Here is a 17,897-nt window from a genome sequence, read left to right as displayed (position 1 = left end):
CCAGGACACCATACCTGCCCATGCTGGACCATTCCCAAGACACCATACTGGCCCCCTCCGGCCCATTACCAGGACACCATACTAGCACTTGCTGGCCCATTACCAGCACTACATACCCGGCTCTACTGCCCCGTTACCAAGACACTATCCTAGCATGTGCTGGCCCATTACCAAGATGCCATACAACCCCCTCTGGCCCATTACAGGACACCGTTCCACCCTCCTCTGGCCCATTACAGGACAGTGTTACACCCCCCCCCCCTTTGGCTGAGATGCTTAGCGCTAAACCTCCCCCGCTTTGGCGCACGGAGGAGGGCTATGGGATTCCACCACCACTTCCAAGTTTGGGGCAGGGGCAAAAGTGTGTGGGGGGTGTCCCGCGTGTTGAGGGGGGCAAAGCGAAGACGCGCTTGGCAAGAGGAAGGCAAAGGGGCTTGTCCAGCCCGAGGAGCCGTTTCCCGGGGAGGGCGGGGCCAGGCAGGCAGCGCAGGCTCCTGCCGAGTACTTGGCTGACAGAGGCGGCCCCGCGGAGCGCTCGGGCAGCGAGGATGCTGCAGTTGCAGTCCCTTGGCCGCCGGGGGCCGCTGCGCCCGGGGAAGGGGCTGCTCGCCGAAGTCACGGCGGAGCCAGCGGCTTCAAGGAAGCCCGGCCCCTTGCCCGCAGCCGCAGGAGTCCAGGTGTGCGGCGGGCCCCGCAGGGGGGGGCTGAGGGAGGAGCGGTCATGGCGGTAGGGACGTGCGGGACCATTTAACCGGGGGCACCTCTGGGCGGGGAAGGCCCCGGCCTCTTGGCTTCGCTGGCAGGGATGTTTCCCCGCAGCCATCTCTAGTGGAAGCCGGCGCGGGGCAGGCTTAGCTCAGGGCGCGTGTCACGCCCATTGAGCGCTCCGAGGGCAGGGGCTGTGTCTCCCGCCCCCTGGGCCGGGCGGTTGGACTCCCCCCCCCCCCCCCACCCCGTTTCCCCAACAAACGTTTCTTCTCTGGCGCCAGTCGCCTTCCGCACCGGCCGACGTCAGGTGCCACGCGGCCAGGGCCTGTGCGCTCTGGCTCCGAGCCGGTTGGCTGGTGACGAGCGAGGCAGGGCGCGGGGATGCGCTGCGGGACAGAGCTGCTGTGAGGGCAGGAGTCCTCACTCAGGTGGCCCTGGGTTTCCCGTAGCGGGGGGTCCTGCAAACTCTCTGAGCGGCACACTTGGGGTGCGTCTACACGGCAGGACTCAACTCGGAATAAGCTGCACAAATTGACCTACCTCAACTGCCCTACCTCAATTGCTTAGCTTATTTCGAAATTGGGAGTGTGGACACAGCACTTATTTTGCTATAGAGCACTCTTCTTCCAACTTCCCTTACTCCTTCTACAATGAGGGTGACAGGAGTCAGAGTAAGAAGTCCTCCCGCTTGCCCATATTTTGGCTTTCGAAATAACCGCCTGCTGCGTAGACGCAGACTAAGTTATTTCAGGATAGCGCAAGTGATTTTGAAATAGTGTTGCAGTGTAGACATACCCTTGGTCTGCTCCATGGAGGTGGCTCCCCTTCCCTCAGAACAATATGGGGAGACATCCTAGCCAGTTTTCTACTGGAGGCGCAATCTGGTGACTGGCTAAGGAGTACGTTTTTTCAGTAGTAGATGGGGTCTAACTTTCTTCCAAGAGCAGTTCTTCCATCACATCAAGAGCTCCCCAAAAGTGTTCTGATCATTATACACTGGGGCTGTGTTTAGACTGGCCAGTTTTTCCGGAAAATCAGCCACTTTTCCAGAAAAACTTGCCAGCTGTCTACACTGGCCGCTTGAATTTCCGCAAAAGCACTGACGATCTCATGTAAGAGTGTCAGTGTTCTTGCGGAAATACTATGCTGCTCCCGTTCAGGCAAAAGTCCTTTTGTGCAAAACTTTTGCGCAAAAGGGCCAGTGTAGACAGCTCAGATTTGTTTTGTGCAAAAGCGCGTCTAGATTGGCACGGACGCTTTTCCGCAAAAAGTGCTTTTGCGGAAAAGTGTCCGTGCCAATCTAGATGCTCTTTTCCGAAAATGCTTTTAACGGAAAAGTTTTCCATTAAAAGCATTTCCAGAAAATCATGCCAGTCTAGATGTAGCCTGGCTGCTTGTGGACATGAATATTTTAAGTAACTTTTTATTTATTCTCCCTGGATAACTTTATGGGTACTTAGATTAAAATGCATAGTTGTTGTTTGATTTACAGCCCAAGTGATTTATATGGGGCATCTCATTGCAGAGATGAGCTTGTGCTGCTGGAATCTGGTAAAGCAGTCACATGCTCGTGGGGATAAATTTTCTTTTTTTCTTTTTAATCCCTTTCCAAGTTGATGGCTAAACACACAATCACACTTTCACACTTGCACTGTTGATGTGGTTTTCAGCTTCTCCTGATTGAAGAGTTTATGAGCATTACAAGCATCCTAATTTATGTGATTGAGCAGTACACTTGTATAGTTCCCTTTAAATCTTGCATTGCTTACTGACAGTTTCATGCCTGTAGGGAAAGTAGAATATTGGGATAAAGATTTAGATGTTGATCCAAAGGAAGAGTTTTGCTCATGCTCTCTGCATATTTAGGCAGACTATTCAGCCTTTAAAGTTGTCTTTGTTTTCAGTTTGCATGTAGACTTTGCCTACCCTAGTAGTTAAATTTTGAAGTCACTGTGAGATATATCTAGATTTTATCAGATGCATAAACAAGCATCTGGATACAGAGCTAAAGTATGTTCCATCTGTGTCCAGACCAAAGAAGCACATAATTTACTTGAGAGTTTAACTAGCACCTCCCAGTGCTGTGAAAGTACAGAGAACATAGTGTACGTAGCAGGCAAGTAGCTACTTAAATGGGATGCTAATGAAGTAAACATTTTATAGTTTAATGCCTATTCTCTCCTGTTTATACCAAAGGGATAATATGATTATTCACATCTCAGTACATGGTTGCTGTGCCTCTGTGACTTTGATTTCTTTTACATAGTAGATTGTTAATTCCTTTGCATACAGTGAAAACTGCAATTTCATTGTCTAGCATTTACTCCAAATAATGGTTGTAGGTTGTTGATGAATTTGGAATGAAGATTGTGAACGTGGAAATTGACTATACAGGCAGTCCCCGACTTACGCGGATCCGACTTATGTCAGATCCGCACTTACGAATGGGGCTTTTTCGCCCCGGAGCTCACAGGCAGCGGTCAGCCACCTCGACCTCCGGGGCGAGAAAGCTGCTCCCGGTGCCCCTGGTCTGCTGGGGACCGTCTCCAGCAGACCAGGGGCACCGCGAGCAAACCCGCAGCAGCAGCAGGGTCCCGCGCTTCTGAGGCTTTGCCGGAGCAAAGCCTCAGAAGCGGGGGACCCCGCCGCTGCTGCGGGTTTGCTCGCGGTGCCCCTGGTCTGCTGGAGACGGTCCCCAGCAGACCAGGGGCACCGGGAGCAAAGCGGTCCCGCGCCAGAGCAAAGCCTCAGAGGCGAGGCACCCCCCGCTGCCACTTTGCTCCCTGTGTCCCTGGTCTGCTGGGGGGGGGCGCAGCTAGTGTGCCCCCCCCAGCAGACCAGGCTTTTGTTGTGGACCCTGGGGCAGAGCAGCTGGGGCTGCCGGTTGGTCCCGCAGCGCCGCTCTGGGCACTACTGGACCAACCCGGCAGCACCCCAGCTGCTCTGCCCCAGGCGTCCTGATTCAGCCGCTGCTGGTCAGTTTCAGCAGCGGCTGAATCAGGACTCCTGGGGCAGAGCAGCTGGGGTGCTGCTGGGTTGGTCCAGAAGCGCCGAGGAGCAGTGCTACTGGAGCAACCCAGCAGCACCCCAGCTGCTCTGCCCCAGACGTCCCCAAGTCAGCCGTTGCTGAAACTGACCAGCGCTGACTACAGGAAGCCCGAGGCACAGTTGCTCTGCCCCGGGCTTCCTGGAATCAGCTTCTGATCAGTTTCAGCAGCAGCTGACTTGGGGTTCTTAAGTTGAATCTGTATGTAAGTCAGAACTGGCGGTCAGTTTCAGCAGCGGCTGAATCTGGACGCCAGTTCTGACTTACATACAGATTCAACTTAAGAACAAACCTACAGTCCCTATCTTGTACGTAACCCGGGGACTGCCTGTATTAATGCACTGTAGAAGAGGGAGCTTCCTTCCAAGTGGCTTGTGCCCTGCCTCCTGACATTCTTTTAGTACTTAAGAAAATAGAGCAGGGGTGTTAGGCTTATGGCAGGGTTTCCCAACCTATGGGTCAGGACCCAAATATGGGTCACCATTACATTTCAAAAGGATCGCCAAGTGTGTCTCCAGGTGGCTCTGGCCTCCTCCCTCCGTTTTTGAATTGCCTTGGATCACCAAGTCTTCCTGAATTGTCAAAATGGGTCCCCATCTGGAAAAGGTTGGGAACCGCTGGTTTATGGGAATAATATCACCTCATCACAGGAAGTGTGTGTGTGGGGGGGAAGGGTGGTCCTGACACCCTGACAGGGTGAAGTTTCATAATCTCCAGGGAGGAGGCTTTCTTGTTCTCCATTGCTAGGGCAGGAGCCTTTTCCAGATCACTGTTTTATTCAGCATTAAGGAGGACAGTCTTAAGTGTGAGGTACCCCTCTCATTCTCTGCCTGTCAGACATAAAGCTGATAACCAGAATAAGTGATGTCATCACTCTGTATGACTCCTTTAAAAATCGGTCAGCCAGGGACAACATTGCTATTAGGACATCAGGTACACCTCCCCCCCCCATTATTCCAATGAACTTAACTTCCCTGCTTTTGTGTGGGGGAACAGGTTAAAAATAATTAGCTTAAATAACGTGCTGCATTACATTATTTGCTTTTTGCAAGCCTCAGGGGTAACCAAAGTTTCTGGTGTTTTGCATACCACAGAATGTATTTGTTCTTTGCTTATTTCTGATACATATAATAGTTAGTCATGCAAATAAAAACTCTGGACCAGATTATGTAAATGAAAATAACACCATGGATTTTAAAGTAGCTTGTTGATTTATAGCTGCTGAGAATGTGGCCCTGTATGCTTTAAACCCAGTTCTAATATATTCTAAAGTAGGAGGTAAGATGGACATAGGAGAAGACACAAGGCTAAGAATCAGATCACCTTGTTTCTATTCTCTAGTCTGCCAATTACATAGAATTTCTCTTTGTCTCATCTGTAAAATGAGGATAATACTTTCCCATTTTACATGTGTGTTGTGAGTCTCAAGTTTAAAATAGACTAAGATCCTAGTATTGGAAGGTGCTCTAGAAGTGCTTCTTATAAAAGTAAAGCCATTTTAAAACTAATTGCTAGGTCCTAAGCTGATGTAAATCGGTGTAGCTTCATTACAGTCAGTGCAGTTATTCTCTTTTGGACTGGATGAGGATCTGACCCAGGTATTTTTTTGTGAGGTCTTGTATAGTTCAGCCTGTCCACGAATATTGAGGTTTGCAGATTGCAGAGATTGTGATGGCTGCAAAGAACCTGCAAATGTTACTTATTAATGGTCTCTATTAATAGAAGGGAGAGAAACCAGTGTTAAATTTTTCAAATGGCCAGTACATTTAAAGCTGAAGTAAATGTAATTCTTCTGGCTCCACATAAGTGAAATAAGTCACCCTATCCACTTTGGAGGCCTTTTTTCTTTGCTTTGCTAGAGCAGTTCAAAGTGTGAAAGAGTAAAAACTGTATATGGCTTCATTTTATATTTACTTTTAAGCCCAAGCCAAAAAAAAAAAAGCCCAATGTATTTGCAGGCTGCTCAGCACTAGTGTAGCAGATTTGAGTTGAATTCAAATGCACTGACTTTGACTGTATCACAACATGTAAAATGATATTTATTTACTCTGCCGATGTGCTGGGTGACCCACTTGTTTCTATCCCACACTTGTGCTGAGTGTTAATATTAATTGGAGAAGGGGATAAAAACAGTCTCTGTTCAAAGATTTCACATCTCTCCAAGGATTCTGTCCTTGTCAAATGTTCTATAGATTCTGTACCTGGCTGATCTATTCTTGCTAAACTTGTTGGTTGGGGAAATTAATTTTGGCCCATATCATGTATGCCTTTCAAAGAAAAGGCCCTGAGAAGATTTTATTTAATAACTCAGCCCCCACCACAGCGGCTGGCTGCTGCACTACAGCCAGAAGTGGGTTTTGTGCAGCTGTGAAAGGTATTGTTTGATTTGTAAAAGATAATCCATCTCAGAGATGGATTCATAATGGTACATCCCTTTAGCCCTAAGAGTGGCAGAGCGGGCTACCGAGCCAATTCAACACCCCAGATTTGGAACTATGCCAGCCACGCACTCTATTGACATGTATACAATCCTTTGACTCCAGGCTTCTCACACTTCCACCTACCTCTGGGCAGCTGGTGTTGAGTCAGAACCCTTTTGGGGCTTTTGCTACACTTGCAGATGCTATTCAGTAATGTGTTGAATGTAGCCAGGTGCATAATGCAGCCTGAGAATTCTCCGTGCAGGATCTCTCACCACTGCTTTCATTTGTCCTTTTATACCTGGTCAGGGTCTTTGAATCTCTGTGGCTGACAGAGGAGGCTTGAACAGTGGAGAAATGAAGATCATGTGAGTTACAGAAACACTGTCCCTTATTAATACAGAATGCCATTGAGGAGACCTACATAAATGCTATAGTAAGAGTGAAATCTGAAAATTGCTGAGTGTTCTTAGATATCTATAAGCCAGTGGAAGATGAAGTCATGCAGCGCTCAGCACAGTGCAGCAATTGTGGGTTTGAGTCCCACCCATGCCCTCCCCACGCCCGTGTGGCAGATGGGCATCCAGTACCAGCTTCCCCAGGGCTGCCTGCAGTGAGCTAGGACCTTCCTCTCCCCCCTGCTCCCACAGAGATGGCACTGCGGAGCCAGTGCTGGGGGGAACCAGCTTTTAAGATGGCTCCTCTAGCACAGGTGCCTGCTTCCCCTCCCCCGCTGCCTCTGATACAGAAGCAGCAAGGGAGGGGGAATGCACGTAGTCTACTAGATTAATCAGTAAGCCTAGGCTTATCGCTTAATTGTTTAGTTAACTATTCGTTGACATCCCTACTTCCAGGTCTAATGTAGACTTGGCCTGAGAGTGACTTCCGAGTAAGCTTCATCTCCTTTGCAGAGAAGCTTTGCCCTAATGGTAGAAAGTGCTGTTGTACGTGAGGAGTGGAGTTATTTACCTTTAGTGATCTTTGGTATGCTGGGTGCAGATTATTTAATGCCTGGCAAATAAAGACCAAAAGCTTGAACTTGCTTTGATATTTTTGAGTTTGGGTTTTGCTTCTATCCATATTCAAGGAATGGTTGATCTTTGTATGAATCCCAATATTCACTGTCATGTATGCTTAGCAGCTCTTTAAAATTAATTCTATAGCAAAAGCACAGACAGCTATGTTTAAGAGGAAGTAGCCTAACCACAGACTACATGAATTGTCTTTTTGCTGTTAAGAAGGAGTGGATTAAGAAATGTGTTAGGAAACATGATAAGTTAGGATAAGCAGTAAAATTTGTAAGAGTAAAAATCCTCACCTTAGTCTCTAGCTCTTGAGTAACAAACCAAATTTGGTGCAAGTAGAAAAAATTCCTTGCATCTTAATTACAAGATCCTCAGCTAATTTGCTAGCCTTTTAAGAGAGAAAAATTATTTGCATCTCAAAGAACTGAATAGACAATGAGAGATCAGGACATAAATACCCTGCAGTAACGACTGCGGGTGCCTCATCATCTACAAGTCATTCTGGAAACTGAACTCACGTGCTCCTCTCTGACGACAAGAGGCAGGAGGTCCATACAGAGGCAGGCATCGTAACAGCATTCATTGTCCTCTATCTGGCCAGTAGAGAGATGCTGCTACTCCTGATCGGGTGAGTCAAAAAACTTAACAAAAGACTCTAAAATATCTAACAAAAAGAGTCAAAAAATCTGACAAAGAGTGTCAAAAATCAAATCAAGAAAAACAAAATAATCTTGATAAGCTATAAGATCGAGGATCCTCATAGTTGCAGTTCTTTAAAAAAAAATTTAATCTAGAAGTAATTATAAAACTAGATAACGAGTTAGCTGACGTCACTAAGTATCCTTGTAATCATGCTAGCAGAAACAATTTGCTTTTTGTATTTTTCCTTTTTTATTCATTTTCCTTTAATTCTTAACTGTGATCTTTTAACTTTGTTATTCATTAAGTGGCAACATCAATAAAGTTGTCTTCACTAATTAAAACACAAATTGGTACTTGGTCTAAATTTATTGACAACTTCCCAGGTAAGCAAGGGGGCAGACCAGAGTTCTGCACAGTCCTAGCAAACCCAAGGGAAGGGGGCGGTTTGCTTAATCGCGACCACTCACCGCATTCACATGCAAACAAGAGTATTCGTTAGTGTAGCATTTAAAACATTCTACGTAACCAATCAGAGTGGAAACAATACCATGTGACTTATGTGACTAATACCACAAACAGTGCATAATTGAAGGGAACAGTTTTGAACAACACATGGGCTGAAAATAGATTGTCCAAACTAGTCAGCAAACACTCAAGAATAATAAATGTATCCTCAGACACCAGGGTCAGCTGTCAAATGAATCACAGACAGATAATGGACTGAATTTGTTGGATACATTATTTATAATGTTTAATTCAGCCAGTTTTGAAAGGGTCCATGATTGCAGATAGCACCCAATAGACTGTCAGGAAAAAGGAACTGGAACAAAATGATATCTCCTGCTGAATATTTGGCTAAGTTTATACTGAGACATCTATCAAGTAGGATCAAATTATAGAGTCCCTGCCACTATGAGTACTCTGATAGGGTTCAATTCATCCTTGGGGCAAGTAGATGAAGTGAGATATCTGTGCATACTTACATTTTTCATTTTGCTCCATTACTGTAGTCCCTGTTTACCAAGTGATGCAGTTGGAAGAAGCCTTGTATAATTCCAGCTTCAAGCAAGAGGAGACATTATACTAATCTTTCTTTCCTCTAAACTCCTAAAGAATTAATATAACCATTCTCCTCCATGTATTGTGCTAATTATTGCTTAGCTGAAGAATAATTGACCTGAAACTGGAAGCAGGAAATTTTGCATAGCACATAAACTGCATGAGATTTGGCTGCCATAAAAGAGCTTGGTGGTACCCAGATCTTTCTTTTTTTTTTTTTAAGATATACCTATCCCATCTGCAAATTGAATATTTTTCATGACCAGACAAGCTGAACTGAAAAACAGGCTTGACTGTATTTTTAGACTGTGATGACATTATAACTGTGACAGGGTTTCAAATTGCTAGGTTCCACACAAGGGGCCTGCATCTCCATTTCAGAAAAATGAGTTCACACAGATCTCCTGTATGCTTTGTGTCCAGATTCCACTTGCCATCATTGCAGTCAGCCCACGTGTTTCAAGTCTATGGGAGAACACAGATTGTGAAGTAGTAGTTAAAACTTGTGCTAATGTATTATTAATGATCTAACATCAAAATGTCTGTTACTAAAAACCTTAAAATCCCCAGGCGCTAACAGATGTAGCCGTTTCTGGGGTGGAGCATGGCAGCAGTTCTGTGCCAGCCGTACTCCATAACAGATTTTACAAGTGAAAGGGAAACATAACTTTATAGGTTGTTTGCGGTAAGTAGTAGATATGTAGGCAGGATGGAGCACTAATATGGCAAGAAATGACATTGTCCTATGTTTTATTTCCAGGTCAAATTATACTGGGCTTGATTTACTGCCTTTACACAGATATTGGCATAAAACACCATCAAATTAATGTTTTCCACTTGCTTATACGAGTAGTATCATTCTACACTCTTTGTACTCTCTTTGCACAAGTGTTAATGATTACTACTAGAGGTAAGTCAGTGGAGAAATAATGGAACAGAAGGTAGATTAAGAGCCTCTGATCTCATTGTTCATAACACAGGAAGGAGGACATTCAGTGAAGTTAATAGGTGGCAAAAATTGTAAATTAATAAAAAGAAACAGTTTGAATATAATACGCGTGATAGCTTATGAACTCATTACTTCAAGGTACCATGGAACTTAAGATCTGAGCTGGATATGAAAAAGGATTAAATGTTTATATCAATAATAAGGCTATATAGAAATATAAAATAGAATGTAATATATATTTTAAAAGATTTGGAAAGAACGCTTCAGGGCATCAATCAGTCTCTATTGGAGATTGGGTAGAAACTTTCCTTAGAGATAGGTTATCCCACAACTTTCTTCTGTAGGATTTCTTGCATCTGCTCTGAAGCACGTGGACCACAGGTCTGATCCAGGAAGATATTTCCTATCTACCAATCCTGGGGGCAGCCAGAGGCTGAAGCAACCCCCAGCACATGTTTGAACGCTGACAGCACATCTGCACTGCAGCACAAGTCCAGGGTTGGTAGAACTCAAGTGAGCAGATGCTGGGTTTGTTAGCCTACAGCTTGAGGATCTACACTCATTTGTAACTCCAGCTTAGGAATTGATTCCCAGTGCACAAGTCCGTAAATACACTGCAATATTAGCCCAGAGTTCAGACTTAGGATCAAGCTAACCCTAACCCCGTTGCTTCCATCTACAACACATCATGCTATACCACAGGGCTTAACACCAGAGCCCCAAGACCCCCTCAGAATGGAGGATCAGAGCTTGAGTCAAGATGGGACCCATGATTCAGGTCCTGTTGTTTTGCAGTGTAGATGCAGCCCCTCTGAACTGGTGCTCTTGTATTCCTCAATTCCATGGGCAGACTTCATCCTCTGGACACTCAGTTTTGGTGGACTGCTAAGTTTTAATACACTGTATGAACAAAGGCCATGTTTTGAGAGAAAGGAAGTGGATAGTTGGATTTGGGCCCACATGTAGATGCTGGAACCCCAGCGTGGAACACAAGTTTCAGAAATTCCTAACCTAGGTTTACTAATGAAGATAGACGCTCAAACCCTCGATTAACAAATCCATGCTCTGCTAACTGACATTCTGCTAATCCTGGGCCTGCATTGCAGTGTAGACACATCTGCACAGGTCTGCTCTAACTCACATCGGCTAGAACAGTCCCTTAAGGCTGTGCTGACTTCATGCCACCAAGGAATTTCCCTATACAAGAGCTAGAGGTAACTCTCCATCCTCTTTGTGTTGCAGAGCAGCACATAACAGGAACTAACGTGCCATCTATTCCTTTATTTGCATTTCATCTTCATAAGTTTATGGAACCTGTCTCGTGGCTGGCTACCTTGTTGTTTCATTCAATAATAAGCAGGCAAGAGCCTCAAGAAGAATTCATTGTTTTCTTTTCCTTCTTTGCATCTTTGGTGCATGGTTGTGTTGCAGCATTAGTATGTGTGACTCACGCCCCTGGTTCTGTTACTTTAAGGAGGTTCAGTGTCTGTTCTTCCTGCTGTCTCCTGGAAAATATCAGTGATCTTGGTGCCCACTGTTTCTTCTTCAGCGTCTGATCTCACAAGGGCCGGGGACTTTGTCTGGATAGGGATGTTAAATGTAACTTAATTAACTAATTGAATAGTCGATGGAATTTCCATCAACTATTCAGTTAGTTGATAAGGACTAGCATGCGTTGCACCTTTGAAATGTACAGGAGTCCCTGCTGGAGATTGAAACACTGCATGGAGCCCGGGGCCAATGAGTAGTTCCCTGATGACCCCAGGCTCCATGCAGGTGCTTCCGCTTTGAAATGTACAAGAGCCCCAGCAGGGACTCTTGTACATTTCAAAGTTGGAACACTGCTGCTGCGCCTCTGCCCCCTCCCATGGAGCTGGAGCTGGGGGAAACCGGATTTTAAGCCGGCTCTTCCCAGTACCCCTACCTCTTCCCTCACATTGCTGCCTCTTTCTGACAGAGGCAGCAAGGGCGGGGGGGACAACTAGTCAACTAGTGTGTCGACTATCCAATAAGCTCTTGCTTATTGGATAGTTGATTAGTCACTTACATCCCTAATCTGGACTAGCTGGGAAAAAAGATAGTGACTACTTTAAGGGTCCCCCTACCTTAAAAATGGAGGGGAGGGGGAAGAGGGCGGCTAGTGGATGTAAGGAATCACCGGAGCTGATAAGCACAGTGGTGGGGCTCACTGGTCCTTATGCACATAGGGGAAGGTGCATATACCATATCCCTCCAGTCGGAGCTTCCTTTCATGTCCAGAGTAACCGCTTACACCTGCCCATCTCTAAGAACAGTATATAACTGGGTGGGCAAAGGAATTTTTTCCTTTTGCCAGATTGGATGAACTGGAGTAGGTGTTTTGCCTTGGTCAGGATACCACATGAGTGGGTCAAGAGGCTAGGTGTAAATTACTATAGTTTCAGCAGGTGGCAGGTTTCCAGCACAAATACTCTTTCCACAGGGGGTCCCATTCCCTGATAAAAGCAGAGTTGCAAGAAGATTTCGGGCAGGGAGGGCATCTAATGTCTGGTTTAGTGAGGAGATAAACCTTCCTTAGCTCCCTCCATCCCCACATCAAAGGAGGTGCCATGGAGTCCCAACAATGCAGTCGAATCAGATGTGAAGGCATGTGGAAGGGAGCTGCCAGCAGACCTCCACCAGGTGGAAATGATTAAGGTAGGAATCATGACCTGCATTGTACAAGTTATTGCTGGATAGTTCCCAAATGAATTAAGTTAATGTTGCAACCTAATTAAACTACAACCATTGCATCTTGTCTTGCTGCTGGTGCACCAGGGACAATCCCCGGGATTTGACCTTAATATTAGATTCTCATTTCCTCCTCCCTGTTGGTGCTTCTGTAGGATTAATTATATATGCATAAAAGTTTGCTTCCAGTAACTGAGCAATAATATTTAAAATGTTTTGTAATGATACAGATAGCACTCCTAAAGGAAAATGTTTAGAGGGGCGAGAACAGATGTGCCACTGGCAGGACCCACGAACCATGAGAAAATTGATTGGTCTTGTCTGCCTTGTACCTGAAAAGTATAGACTGAAATAGATGGTTAGAAAACAAAGTTGATAACCGCTCCTCTGAAAATGGTTGCCCAATGTCTACCACCCACTGCAAAACACCCATTACTCCAGCTGATGCTTAAAAACCATCACTGGGCTTACAAGCTACCAGCACTCAACACTTTTTGGTCAGTTTGCTCAGAAATTAAAGAAGAACTTTCTCTAACTTCAGCTGCTGCCAGAAGGAGGATTTTCAAGTTAGGAAGGAAAAAAGGAAAAAAACATTCAGTAACTTTTGTGAAAGACAAGTTTCTCCTAATGGTACTATCCTGTTCCCCACCGCCAGTTGTCAAAGCCAGGAACAAACATTTATTGGACTTATACAAAAGATACTAATCCTACTTCTGAAACCCAGCCCAGAGGGTAGTAGTAAACATCTGTTCCTTTGTCTCTATTCACTTTTGCTTTACTTTTTGTTAAATCAGCTCCAGCTCTGTTGGAACTTCAGGAATAAATAATCAGCTAAAAATTTTTTCCAATATTAATTCTGTATTGAGACCTGAAAAGGTTGCTATTTTACCAGGATCACAGATTATGGTGTACTTCAGTGTGGGGCTTTCTATGTTCAAGCACACTCCATATCCTAATGACTTAACCCAGCGTTTCTCAAACTGTGGGTCGCAACTTAGAGGGGGGTCGCAGCTGGATTCAGTTTTTCACTTGTGACCCCTCTCTCCCGGTCGCAAAGAGCAGCAGGTCAGCGGAAGGCAGCCGCCGGCAAACTGCGCAGTGTGGCCAGGGCCATGGGACTCTAGGAGCATGGCTCAGCTGCAGCAAGAGGCAAGGTGGCAGGAGAGTTAGTCCGGCGCTGGAGCGGACGCGTGAGGGGCCGGCTGGGACATGGTTGCCGGGCGACCGAACGCGTCCCCAGCTTGGAGAGGGCGAGGTCTCTGAGGCAGTGGGCTGGGGGATTGGGTCGGAACAGAGTACCTGGAGGTAAATAAGGGCACGTGGGGGTCAGAGGAGGAGGGAGAGGAGACACGAGAGAGGAGAGGACGACGGAGGAGAGGAGAGAAAGAAGGAACCAAAGGGACATGGAGCGGAAAAGAGGCACAGAGGAGAAGGAGATGGGGGAAAGGAGCCTGCAGGGTGGAAGGGCGTTGAGGACCGCAGACTCCTTGAAGGAACCCCAGGAGGGCAAGGAGTCTGGTGAGAAGTAGGGAGGAAGCGACCCAGGGCAGTGTGTGTGTGTGGGGGGGGGGGGGGGTCATACACATTCATTTAGCATTTTAGGGGGTTGTGGTATCACAATATTTGAGAACCCCTGACTTAACCAACTAAGGACCGGTACTTATCATCATCATTGTCCTTTATACCCACTGCCATATAGGTCAGCAACAAAGGTCCTCCACTACTGTCTGTCTCTGGCCTCCTCTCAATAGTGCCCCAAGTGTAATTCATGCTCTTCATTTCTACTTCAACAGTCCAGTGCCATGTTGTCTTGAGTCATCCTCGTTTCCACTTCCCTTCAGGAGTCCAGTGCACAGCAATCTTTGTGATGGAGCTTCCATCTTTCTTGAGCATGTGCCCTATCCATCTCCAGTGTCTTTTCATAATGATGGTAGCCACGACCTACCTATCACAGAGAGCTTTACATACCTGGGTAGTATCAGGTAAGATGGATGCATCAGAAGTGATCTCCAGAGCAGATTCAGTAAAGCCAGAAATGTGTTCATGAGTATGAATGATGTACGGAAATCATCACAGTACAGCATCCATACCAAACTGAAGTTTTATCATAGCTGTGTTTTATCAACACTATTGTATGGCTCAGAATGCTGGCAGATGACAGAATACAACCTCGATAAATTGTTGACTCTTCACACCAGAAGTCTTTGGAGGATCCTCTGTATTTTTTGGCCAAGAATAATTTCAAATCAGGAACTGCTTGGGTGGTGTAAACAAGATGACCGGCACCTAGAGAATGTGTAAATTCTTCTTTTCAGCTTCTTGAATACTAATTCATTCCCCTCCTCCCCTTTTCCCTTATGTATTCTTGGATCTGGACTTTTAATGCTCCATTCATCTGAATAAGTGGGTTGTACCCACGAAAGCTCATGATACCATCTACATGATTTTGTTAACTGGACCATTTTAAGCCCTATCCTGGGTCAGCTGTACTTAAATTGGAGCAAAGTCAAAGCTTGAAAAATCAAATCAAACTGTATAGATCTGTAGTTTGTACCTGTTATGATGGTGCTGTCTGTGTACTTGCATTTAAATATCTTCCAAGTCTGCCTTTGGATGAAGCAGAGTGATTGCAGTGTGTTACATGTGAAGTGAGGGGATAGGGGGATGCAAGAGAGGCTCATGGAGACTTCTGTTCTCTCTTATTGTTTTCCTTAAACCAATATTAATAACAGTTTAGGCTGAGATTATATTATTGTTCTTTGTGTATGGGGAAACAACATGACAATTTTCATTATGAGGATGGAACCGTTGCCCAATAAAGAGTTCTAAGAAAGGGAAGAAACAGTAGTGGAGTCTCCTGGTTTTAAAGAAGATAGGTAGAAGGTACAAATATGGGGGGGATGTTCAAATGAGCTATTTTATTTAAGGAAAACTGTAAAACACAGTAATTGATATAAAAAGGGGGCTATCCCATGCCCATTTAAAGTTCATTTCCAAGGCCAGGAAAAATCCCCAATATTTGGCTTGTTCAACCAAAGAGAGTCCATTCCTTTTCATGCCCTTCTTTCACTAATACAGCTGCTACACCATAGGTCAAGTTAACTCAAGGAATTTTTGCGCTTTTTATCTTAATTAAAATCTGCTGTAGCTTCACAGCCAGAACGGGAGGAGAGGGCTCCTAAGGAATTGATGGTGTGCAAACAGCACTGGAAAAGACATTGGGGCTGGTGGGATTTCCATCAATAGAGACACAAGATAAGGAGTGGGAAGAAGCTCCACTCTTATAACAAAAATGCTTTTCTATTAAAGGTCCAGGCTTACAGCAACTGCAGTTCGAGCTGGGTCATTGGGATTCTGAACTATGTACTTCAGTCTAGCTTATGGATTTTTAATCTGTCACACTGTCTTTTATTATAGATGTGGCCCTGCACTTGCAACCTGTTCTCTTGATCTGTTGCCAGGAAGGCTTTTGTGGCAGTGCTTGGAAGATATACTGCAGCAGCTCCCTTTTATAATATCTATCATTAACACTTCTTTGGCATCTGGGAGAGTTTCTTCTTTGCTGGAGGCTGGAGCAGTTGATTAAGCTGCCTTTTGCTGTCCTCAGGCAATTTCTCAGATTTCCACCTTATTTCAAATCTACCTCTTTTAGCAAAGGCTCTGGAAAAAGGTTGTGGCAGGGCAACTGCATCCGTTACCTTCATGATAATGACACACTGTTTAAAAAATGTCAATCAGGCCAAAGCACTGTGACAGCTTTAATGAGGATTTGTAGTGACCTTCTGTTTGTAGTAGGTGAATTCTGGCACATTGTCCATTTTAATTCTTACTGATCTTTCTGTGGCTTTTGATTCTATAGATCATAGGTTTCTCTTATAATATGTGTAGCAGATCCTGAGCCTTGTGGGCAGTGTTCTGACATTCCTTCGTTAGTATTTGCCTCAGTGATGCCAGTTTGTCACTATAAATAAGTGATCTTCTGATATTGCTCCTTGAATTACAGAGTTCCCTGGGGCTATGAAATGGGCGTGTCGCCTACTTTTCAGTATGTATATGATAGCTATGACTTGCATATCTTGTTTGGCATTATAATGTTTATAACAGAGAGAGAAGTCACTCTAAGGGTTTTTTGTTAGCAAATAAGACAGGGACGTGGCTTGTTATTTGCTCTTTCTTTGGTTGGTTCAAGTTGTTTTCAGCATTAATGCAATATCTGGGAGTTGCACAGTTGACTCAATGTAATATTAAGTGCTGGTGAGCTGTGTGCAATGTCTGAGATTTCTGGATGAATGCAGCCCTGAAGAGTGGTATCATGAGCTGACTACTAGTAGCAATAGTCATGACCATAGAACTTGTAGATAAAAATGATCTACTAGATCATCTAGCCTCGCTTTTAATGCAGAATTTTCCTTACTGTACAATACTAGAATTTTTTGTCCCATGTAGTTTTAAATACTAAGCAATAGAGTTTCCAGTCTTTGCTATGGGACTTTCCCTGAGTTATCTTTTTCTTATTTCCCTCCCCCCAAATAAATTGGTGTTTACACCCCTCAAATATTCATAAAACGGGGCTAGACCAGAGCACAGCATTCTGCTACAGAGTAACAGAGGGCTGGATGACCTGAGAGTTTGAGCATTTGTTCACCATGAATTGCTGGCTAGTTTGTTTGTGACCTCTGTTTTCCTCAGATGGTTAAAACGTGAGAGCTCTATCTAGTGCAGGGGTGGGCAAGAGAGCCTCCCCGGGCTAGATCCAGCCCGCCAAGCAGGTTGATCCGGCCTGTGGCTGACCTGCTGCTCTCCCACCTCCAGGACAATCGAGACCTATAGATGGGGGAGTGCGCAAAGTCTCTGCCCTCCCACCAGGGGTGCATAGTGCCTAGAGTAAACCACTAGCTGTTCAAAACAGCTGGTGGTTCATTCTAGATGCCTTGGGCCCCTTGCAGGGTGGGGTCAGGGGGCAAGAGACTTTGCGTGCTTCCATGCTCCCAAGCCCTGATTGGCCCGGGGGAAGGGCGAGCGCCCAAAGTCTCCTCCTGCCGCCAGGGGTGCACGCCTAGAGGGAACTGCTGGAACAGCGGATGGTTCTCTCTAGATACCAGGGGACGGAGAGCAAAGACTTCATGCACTCCCTGTTGCCCCCAGGCCAATCAGGGTCTATGGATGGGGGAGCACAGCTGTGTCCTGGCCTCCCCACCCCTTCCAGCATGACCCGGGGCCACTTCTAAAATTATTGCCCACTACTGATCTAGTGTTACTCTGTGTTAGATATGGGATTCCCAACTCAAACTACTCACACTGAGAAAGGTATTTATGTCTTGGGCTGTTTTGGCACTGTA

The 17,897-nt window shown here is 45.4% G+C and overlaps 1 long non-coding RNA gene across 2 annotated transcripts in view; it reads left to right on the top strand.

The window, feature by feature from the left end:
* Nucleotides 1-439: 439 nt before the first annotated feature.
* Nucleotides 440-17,897, top strand: part of LOC142829003 (uncharacterized) — a 31,729-nt gene continuing 14,271 nt past the window's right edge. For both annotated transcript variants that reach the window (XR_012903217.1, XR_012903218.1), the window contains exons 1-2: nt 440-677; nt 6,484-6,542. This is a non-coding gene — a long non-coding RNA (uncharacterized LOC142829003). The remainder of the gene's footprint in view (nt 678-6,483; nt 6,543-17,897) is intronic.

Source organism: Pelodiscus sinensis, chromosome 4 (assembly GCF_049634645.1).
Source record: "Pelodiscus sinensis isolate JC-2024 chromosome 4, ASM4963464v1, whole genome shotgun sequence".
Classification (NCBI taxonomy): Eukaryota; Metazoa; Chordata; order Testudines; family Trionychidae; genus Pelodiscus; species Pelodiscus sinensis.
This window is presented reverse-complemented; position numbering and strand designations above follow the sequence as displayed.